The sequence below is a fragment of the Cuculus canorus genome, chromosome 23 (genome assembly GCF_017976375.1).
Source record: "Cuculus canorus isolate bCucCan1 chromosome 23, bCucCan1.pri, whole genome shotgun sequence".
NCBI lineage: Eukaryota > Metazoa > Chordata > Aves > Cuculiformes > Cuculidae > Cuculus > Cuculus canorus.
Genome location: NC_071423.1, coordinates 1502896 through 1513306, shown reverse-complemented (window position 1 = coordinate 1513306; position 10411 = coordinate 1502896).

The window sequence follows — 10411 nt, the reverse complement described above, 5'->3', positions numbered from 1 at the left end:
ATCTCGCTGTCACTGTAATAAAGTGCCTTTTTAAGAAAACTCCTGTCTGCTCGTTGCCTGACGGTGCTGGACCTGATCCAGGGCTGTTTACAGAGCCAGCGATGCTGGGTCCCTGACTCCTGGCGCATCTGTACCTTTTGTCCTTGGTATATCTGTGTCTATGGAGCCAGCTGACCTCGAAACTCTCATCAGAGGGTAAAAAAATAATAAAGAAAGCAGCAGCCAGAAAGCCTCCCACCTCCCCTATATTTCATAGTTAACATCAGAATATTTTTCCTCTCTTCAGTTTGCACAGAGCTGACATTCAATAACACTGAAAGTGTTCTTGCTGTCCCTAGAGAGGCCTGCGCAGAGTAAAACCAAAGGAAATTAAAGACCTATCAAGCAGTCCCCCGATACCGATTCATAAATATAAAACTGCAGGGAGTGACTGGTTAAAGCACTGAGGACGAAATGTGCTAAAGCTCTGTGACACGGGTCCCTCCGTTCCTGCCTCCCCCGTATTCCCTGCTCTGCGAGGAGATGGGGTAGGATCCGTACCGCTCGTTATCACTGCGTAGTCACATAAAACAAGAGAGGATGAAGCGTTTGCTGTGGGACTAACGTGTCACAGTGCACTGCTGCTGTGACAGCAACGCTTTGCAGCCATCTCTAAAAATACACACCTCTTTCCGACGGCAGCCTTCTGCCTGCCCCAACAACTCCCGTCCCTCTAATCATGGGCTGGTGTGTGATGGGACACATTTAGGCAGCAGTAGTGCGCCTAAGGCAGATGATGCTGCAGACAATAGGATCTGAATTCCCCAGGAACAGGAGCGCTGCAGACATCTGATCTGCGGTCCTGCCGGACCCTGTCCCTGGAACACAGTCTTTAAGGGACCTGTCACACCTGGAACACAAACCACAGAGTCACTTTTGGGGAATGTTTAATTTGGAGAACTTCCTAAAATCCTTTCCTATCCTCCTGAAGAGTGAATAGATCATCAAAAACGTTTGTGGTAATAGGACGAAGGGAAATGGGTATGAACTGGAGAGGGGAAGATTTAGACTGGACATAAGGAAGAATTTCTTCATCATGGGACTGGTGAGACACTGGAACAAGTTGTCCAGGGAAGTTGTGGCTGCCCCATCCCTGGAGGTGCTCAAGGCCAGGTTGGATGGGGCTTGGACAGCCTGATCCAGTGGGAGGTGTCCCTGCCCATGGCAGGGGTTGGAACTGGATGATCTTTAAGGTCCCTTCCAACCCGAACTATTCTGTAATTCTATGATTCTAGATGAGTTTTGCTGTGACCTTCTTTACTGCTGTATGAAACCGTGATGCAGACCAGGGAACAGGACCTTTCAGGCGGTGCTGAGAAAGAGCTTGAGCTGCCAAAAGGCAAACCGGGTCCTCTGCAATCTCCAGGGCCAAACTTCTCTGAATGTATGCTGAATTCAGTCACACCACCGTGCCCACAAGAGTGCTCCCTTACATGCTGTAATTTGTGCAGCAGCAGTTCACTAAAGTTGCAGAAAAACTGCTGGATTTACTCTGCAGTTAATCAGTGAGTTTCCTTTCTGGTGGGATTTGCCTGGGGCTTATTCATTTGTCACTCGATTCACCAGCTCAAAATGCCAGATCTGGTGCTAAAGTTGTGAAAGAAAAGACGCTTCACCCAAATGGATGGAGTTTATTTCCTTGTTAGTTATGAAATTCGTCCACTGCTCAATACCTCTGAGCCTGAGATTAGGGAGTTCAATGCCATCTGATCAGTGTAAACGGCAGAGAGTGTGGGTATAAGATGATGGGGAACGGGTTTGAGCTGCAAGAGGGGAGACTGAGATGAGTTTTAGGCAGAAATGTTTTGCTGTGAGGGCGGGGAGGCCCTGGCCCAGGGTGCCCAGAGCAGTGGTGGCTGCCCCATCCCTGGAGGGGTTCCAGGCCAGGTTGGATGGGGCTTGGAGTGACCTTTTCCAGTGGGAGGTGTCTCTGCCCATGGCAGGGAGTTGGAACTGGATGGGCTTTAAGGTCCCCTCTGACCCAAACCATTCCATGATTCTATGAATCTCAGGCCATTATGAACCTTTCTCAGAGTGCAACACAAACGCAGAAGTAACTGAGATGACTATGGGTCACACTGCTCTGTTGTAAGCACAGACATAAAGAATTATTGACTAGATTTCCCAGAATGTACCAGTGTAAATGAGGCATAACACCAGAATTGTAGACATGTCAAAAAACATAAAAATAACTTATTCCAGGAAATATGATGCCATATGGACACGGTCTTTGTTCTGGTGAGGCTTCTTTCAGTTCCCCAGGCTTTTCTGTGTCATGATGTTTTCTAGCGAGATGACTGGGTTATGTCATCCCAGCACTTAAATTGCCCTGGGCTGAGGTGTTCCCACACTAACGACACCACTGGAACTCGAGGGTTCAGTACTGCCCCATTCACAGAGAATGGATTTATTTGTGCTGACAGCTTGCACACACCTTGTCGTGCAATAAAGTTATTGCAACTGAATTGCCAGAAAGGCCACAATCATTGCTTTGGGTGATTTATCAGGGACTTATCCAGCACTCTGAGCCAATGCCAAAAGAATTCCCCCTGTACCTGGACCAGATGTTGTTCTCATCTGAACTATATTAAATCTGAGATAAAGCAGTTAAAGCCAACAGACATGTAGTGCTGCTGTCACCCTTGTTTCAGCCCAGAACTACACTCTCCTCTGTGTCCACCCCATCTCCTAAAAATCAAAACTATCACATCTGGAGAAAAAGTTCAACTTCTCTGATTTCACTTGGTTGCTCAGCAAAATAATTTTTGGCATCTATGTAAGAAAAGGGTGAGTAATTCTTTTATTGACAACACTAATCCTAATTTAAAGAAGATGGAGCCTTGCGGTACTTGGGTAGGTGTGGTGTGAAAATGCCTACAGACAACCTTTCTGTTTTTCACCTTTTCCCTTCTCCTCCTTTCAACTCGTTAAGAAATTTACCTCTTTAGGTCCAGAGGCAGCGCAACCTCAAGCAGTCCCTGCTGGGGCCAGCAGAGGGTGGTGGGCAGCCACACTGGGACTCCACTGTCCTGACCTCACTAAGGGATAAAACCACTCTGAAACAGTACTTAATCATGCATCCTATCTTCAAGAAAGTACAAAAGGTTAAGCTTCAAGCAAAACCTTTACTGAGATAAGGTCTTCTCCATAACTTTGTGGTGGAAGTGATACCTGCCACGTTTAAGTCCTTTATCCATATATGAGGGCCATGCATGACTTTAAGGTTTTAGAAAGCTCTTACAAGTTACTGTGCAGGACAAGCGTGTTTTGGCACATCTGTCATTTGTAGAAAAGGCCAGACAATGCCGGGATTTATCTCAGTGTGGGTGATGGAGACCTGCAGAGCACTGTGCTACAAGAGGTGATGGTGGCTGCCTGGGCGTAAATCAAACTCCTCTTCAGAAAGAACCTCACGGCTCTGTGGGACAAGACAAGACACAAACACATTGTAAAGGGGGATCTTCAGCACAAAGAGACTTCTATACATTGTGAGAGGAAGGACAGAGGACTGTCTTCAGCTACTTAACCTAGTCATTGACTGTAATCACCTCAAGGGAGATAAGGAGCCAACCTTACTCAGAGTTGGCTCCATTCCTGTTTCTATTCCAGCACTACAGTAGAGGCTTTGAAGCCGGTGGCTTCTTGAAGGCAGCAGTGTATCACCCAGAGCAACCTGTCCAAAACTCAGCTAGGAACAGCACAGGGAGGGCTGTGCCTGCTGTATATCACCACCCCTCAGAGAAAATGTTTCTTCCAGCCTGCATGCTAAGCCTTACACAGATGAAGACACACCACTGACCATTTTCATTGCTCATACAAAGCTCGCAGGCTACAGCTGATCCTTCAGGCTGCTTTCTATTACCAAAAGTGGCAACAGCTCTCTGTTCTTACTGAGCTGCCGAGTGACTCGTTCTGATGGGTTCACTCATCTGTAAAACAGTCATTCGTTACATGGCTATTTCTAATGTCTTGACCTTCAAATGCAGAGCCCAGGGTTTCTGTGTGATTGTGTGGTAACTGTACTTCTCTAAAGAGCAGCCAAAGTACCTGCTGTTCTTTGCTGGGGCAAAAAACCCCAAGATACTTCATATTTTTTTCTTTTGATAACAGCAACCACACACAAAATCAATGACAGCTTTTATGGGTACAGGGTGAGAGTGTCAGCCTGCTCTGCTGCCCTTAGAAACAGGGACAAAGTTACCATGCAGCTCTCTTATTGCAAGTGGTAAAGGGTCAGGTGTGGATTTACCAGAGGGAGGAAAGGAACTACAGGGGCCACAGTTCGCTCTGGCACTGCCTACATGGTGTACATTCTCTGCAGTCACACTTGTGGCTGCTTAGAAGTACAAATTTGCCTCCTGGATCCAGCTCTCCACGTAGAGATGGAGATGCAGGGGTGGAGATGTAGAGATGGAGATATTGAGATGCATTTCACAAGGCCAGACTCCATGGGGCTGTGAACAAAACACGGGCAACAATCAACACTAACCCTTTTCCCAGTGAAAGAACAGAACAAAGAGCATAAAACATGTAAAAAGAATGCTCTGTTTCTTCACTACCCTGTCCTGCATCTGTGTTGCCTCTGGGAGCGTATTCCTACTGCTGGGAAATGACTAAATAAACAATCATTCTACACAACTTGCTCACTTCCTTACCCTGCCCGGCACTGTGAGCTCTATCCAACCCATCAGCTACAAAGGGAATTCGACAGAGCTCTGGTTCTTTCAAGTGATATGACCTCAGCTTTCTTCGTGACTCCCATGAGAGATCAATGCCTGACTTCAGCGGGTCAGGATATCAAGTCATGCTTTCTACCTTGTTTTGCTTTTTTCTGCCTTGGTTATCATCGGTGAAAAATAGGATGACGACTGCTTCCTGTGTCTTTCCCTCCCTCCCCTGCATTCCGCAAGAGAGGGTGAGTTTCATTTATTAATGCCGATAGAGTCTATGGAGACTTGCAGATAAAAAGGCTCGATATGAAGCAGAATATGATGTTCCCCTTTGCAGAAAGCTTATGCTTTATGCTCTTTTCAAAGCACCTACAGACATTGCTAGGCAACTGCGACATTGTCCAAAATAAAAACCGTAATAATAATAAAAATACCCCAAACATGAGCCTAACAGTCTATAAAATGTACCTGGAGGCTTCTAGGTAAACAGGGAATGGATGGAATGAATTTCTAAAGCTGGCAGAAAGAGAAGGCTAAAAATAGTCAATTGGCAACCAGACCAAAAAGTAATCTTAGATATGGATCCCAAGGGAGATACAACCACCATCCAGAGGGTCCTGCCTCGGAGATCCCTGAAATCTAGGAGCTTCAGAGGAGAAGGAAGATCAATTGATAGGACTGTCAAGGGGCCTTAAAGACTGTCAGTATCAGGGACGGCTGCTGATATACAGGGAATAATGCAGTATTGTATCTATCTACAACTCCATCTTTCCTCGTCTGCAAATTTTCCACAAAGGGTGGAAAAACAGAAGTACGGACAACAAACTTACCTAAAGTTCGCATTCAGTTCTCCAGAACCCTATTCTCTGTTCTCCGGAACTAAAGTTCATATTCTATCCTCCAGAAACTGCATTTTGCTGGTGATGTTTAACACGGCCCAGCAAAGCAACAGCAAGAAGTACATTACAGCCTGATCTGCTTACTCCTGTGTGTACGAACGTGCTCCGGCAGAGAGGAGCCCCGGCTGCGTTGTGGGTCTCCCTGCTCCCTATCATATCAGCTTTGCTCAAGCACACACGGTGTCACAGCTCCGGAGAAAGCCTTTGGCTAGACACGTCTGTGCTCACAGCAAACCTGGGCGCCCCAGGCACTGGCAAAGGTTCATGCAGGGTCAACCCCTTGAGAGCGGCATTTTAGAAACATCTCATGCCTTTCAGAACAACTTAAGCTTCCACAAATACTTTCCTACATCTTCCAGAAGCGTGTTTATTTGGAAAACAACGAGAGAGGAAACATAGAGAGGATGAAACAAAATGTGATCCCATTTTTAAGGTCTTGTACCTCAACAGGCTGCAGCTCAGAACCTCTCGTTAGAGCACAATCTGTCCTCGAGATGGATGTGCTCATTCTTCTACCGAATTAATAAGCATTGTCACTGAGTTGTAACTAGTTACCACTTTTTATGCATCATTTATGGATATGGAACTGTTGGAATGGGTCCAGAGGAGGCTACAAAGATGATCCAAGGGCTGGAGCACCTTCCATTCAAGGACAGGCTGAGAGAGTTGGGGTTGTTCAGCCTGGAGAACAGAAGGCTCCGAGGAGACCTTATAGTGACCTTCCAGTACCTGAAAGGTGCTCCAGGAAAGCTGGAGAGCGGCAATTCACAAAGGCTTGTGGGGATAGGACGAGGGGCAATGGGTATAAACTGGAGAGGCGCAGATTTAGACCACACGTAAGGAGGAATTTCTTTACCATGAGAGTGGTGAGACACTGGCCCAGGTTGTCCAGAGCAGTGGTGGCTGCCCCATCCCTGGAGGTGTTCAAGGCCAGGCTGGATGCGGCTTGGAACCCCTGATCCAGTGGAATGTCCCTGCCCATGGCAGGGATTTGGAGCTGGGTGATCTTTAAGGTCCCTTCCAACCCAAACTATTCTATGATTATACAATTTATAATATGAGTGATGAGAGCTCTAAGGACTGATGCGGAAGGCTGGTGCTCCTAGACAAAATCTAGAAAGAGAACTTCAGTGCCTGTTACCTTGTGCTGTTGGGTGTTCATTGACTTCATACGCTTCCTGACATACAGTCTTTTAAACTCCTATTTTCCTAGCTTCAGCCAGAAAAAAATATTTCAGGTACCCCTGAATCCGATGCCATTGTCATTGTTCAGAGCAATCACCAGGTTTGCAGCATCGTACACTCATATTTTCATCGCAGATCGCTTTGCTCTGGAGTGCAGAAAAGGGGCAAAGTGACAAGGACACAGCTGCCAATGTAAGAATAAGGTGTTTTCTATCAATACAAGTTTTATCTTTTCCACTGTGTCCTTAGCTTAACTTTTCAAATGGAGGATTCAGTGAGTAGAAAAAGGGAAGTGACTCATGACTTAACATCCCCTTTGCTGTGTTCTGCATGGGCCACTACACCCCCTCTACCCAGCTAAGGGCTACGGGGAGGTGCTGGTAGCTCATGTCCTGTACCGCCCTGCCAGGTTCACTCTCTCCGCAGCAGAACAGTCTTGCGCTAAACCCAGCTTACTCGCCCTGGGAAGGAAAGAAGTGCCTTTGTTGCAGTCCACCCATGCCCTACATTTTCAGGGGAAGTAAGGACTTCTCTGGCACTCTCACCTTCTGCCAAACAGCTGAATTACAAGCAAGTACAAGTAATCAGCTTTACTTCTTGAAGTGAGAAGCTGGTGTAATTTCCTCTATGAATAGAGTTGCATAAACCTCACTTTCCCCATGGGGCACCGGCAGCAGAGGTGTTCGACCCTGTGGGCTTTCCCAGGGACTGGTGAGGATTCCAGGGCCACACTGCTCCAGGGAATCCTTATTTCATGTACGTTTGGTTAAAAACAGGGCTGAAGTCTTGTCACTAACTTTGTGCTTTCAGAAAAGTCATAGAAAAAGTGTGTGGATGTGCCTAGAAGACACAAAACAACTCATCCGTGAGCAGCCACACTTCTCTTGGGGGTTTTAAGCCACAAACGCCATCTCCCCCTGTCAAGCCCACCTGCAGAAAGAAGAGGGCAGATAATACCTTGCTGTAAATGAGTCCTCTGTTGCGTTTCAACTGCTGACTGTGGCTTCAAGGAGTTAAATAACACAGGTCTCTGCCTTCCTGGATTGCCATGCAATGTCAAGTCAGCACTAAGCCAGCTTTGTTCTTCAATTTGAAGAGCCTATGCATTTAAATATTGTCATTACAGTTAGCAGAGGAGGCCAAGGGCTTCACCTACCTGCTGTCTAAGAATAGGGAAGGCTGAAGTGATTAAGAACCGTTTACTTGCATCAGTAGCAATGCTTAAAGGTGCTGAAAGGGATGAGGGGTAGAATTACCTTCATCTGCTACACGGTTCTTCCATTTCTGACACTTGCTATCCTAGAGATTTACACTTTCTCCGAGCTTATCTGCATGCCGGCACGCGTGGCTGTTAAATTCAGGAAGGGTGTTGGTGAGAGTCTCTGCTAAATGGAGCAAAAAGCCAGTTTTCTCATTTCTCACTCCGCTACGGTTGTGCTCATTAACAGAAAAACAAGGTTTGGGAATGAATCAGAAGCGTACATACATCAGACAGAATATTCCGTCTCCTGTTAGCGCTGCGCTCAGTGCTACACTGCTACATTTTGCTCATACCAAATGAGACATGAGTGGAAGGACAGAGCCCTCTCTCCCGGGACTCAGATTTAAATTGCAAGGGATTTCAAATCCCTCGCCGTGGTAAGCACAAAGTAAATAAGCACTGGGAGGCTGCCAGCCTAGGCACACTGAGGTTAATGAATAAACAACTGCCTGCAGTGCTGACTTGCCTGCTATACTTATGGTATATATCTTTGATTGCATCTTAGGGAGACCTCCTCTTCTATAAATAGAAATTCCAAAAGATAAAGGCATTAAATCTATTTTTCGCTTTGACAAAATGGAGATTATCACATTTATAGAGAAATATTGCTGTCAGGCAAACAGGCTTTATGTAGAGAACTTGCTTTTTATAGAAAATGTGCACTCCATTGTGGAAAATAGACCATTAAAAAAAAATAAGAAAATATTGCAAATATAGCAAGGGGCGTTTTGAGAATGTTAGCTCAGTCATACCTTGTGTTCCCCACTTCTTCTTCATGTGAGGTGCTCTCAAAGCAGGCGTTTCCAGGAAAACAACAAAGCAAGCTCAGAAAAGTGGAGGTGGTTGGGAACGAGGAGAGGTGCTGGCATCCCAAGGTCACTTCTGAAAAGGGGATTTAATTGCTCGGTTATGGCTGCATTGGTGGAAATATTACCCTAGGTGAATGAAATAATCAGTTTAACAAACATAACAGCCTAAATTTCCGAGTGTTCTGAGTGATTTGGAACGTCCAGCGTGGGAAACAATGAAGAGAAGTCCTTTTGCAGTGGACTTTGTGGGAATCCCTGCCACTTAAGGGGTCACAGGTGGAGCACCGAGGAGTCATCTGTCGCTTGTGAAAATCTGGGTCATTTACTCCCCTCCTCTGCTCTGCTTTTTTTCTTGCCAAATATAGAAATAATTTTCTGGCTCCAGAATGAATAAAGTTGTTAATTATACTCTTTCCTAAAAACCCGCAATTGAAATTCACTTGGGGAGTTTCTGAAAGCTGTGGAAAGCTATTCTTTTTTATAATATTCTTTTGACGTGTCTTAGAGGAAGAAGGAAGAAAGCCCTTTTGCTTTTAATTTCTCAGTTTTAAGGATAATATTTAACAGAAGTAAATCCCTTTAAGGGCTCAACTATGCTCTTTGAAGCTACTGGGAAAAAATCTCATTGCGTTTCGTTGCAGGAGAACTAGCTTGCTGCTTTGAAAAATCATGTTAAACAATCTGCAAGACTTTGTGTGATGCAAGAATATTAATTTGTGCCATCATGAACTGCCAATAGGTGAAAACAACGGGATTCCTGCATGGACTAGGCACAGTATAAAAATAGAATAATAGAATCATAGAATGGTTTGGGTTGGATAACCAGATTAGTTCAGAGTATACCACATTATTTAGCTCCTGGTACAAGTATCTGGAGCAATTCCATAGACTCCTGGTGCTAGAAAAGCCTATACAAGTTGGTATCATTACCTGCATACCTGTCTCAGAGGAATGTTGAGGTGGATTGACATGCTTTGGAGATGAAAAGTGCTACTTGAGTATTATCAAATGTAATATTAATGATGGAGATATTAAAACCATGGGATGGCTCATAACAGAGCTTAAGTCCTTCTAGCAGTGATTTTTGTCATTGGAACACTCTGGGGCAAATGCTTAAGTCACAGAATCACACAGCTCCTGGTGGTTTCTGTGACCAGGTCTAGCTCTGCTCAAGCGTTAAATAACTTTTTTCAACATACAAATTCTGGTCCCAAACTCCTCTAAGAATCAGAGGATCCTGCCTGCAGGGTGTCCTCCACCCAGCCCTCGCAGGTGGCTAGAAGCTCTGGGTTCTTATTGCTGTATAACCGAGGGAAGATCAGTGTCTAGTCTGGGAATTGTAATGTTGAGGGTTGGACACCTTTATTTCCACCGGGCCTCCAAAAGATAGGGATATAACCTACTCCAGCTATCTAAGTCCTCTCTCTGCTGATGGAGAAGGATGGGCACTGTTACAAGGCAACACATCCTTAGACAACTGTCTTAAAGCACAAAGAAATGCCTTCAAGCTCTAGAGGAACCAGAAGAATTAGCTTTAATATACGTCTA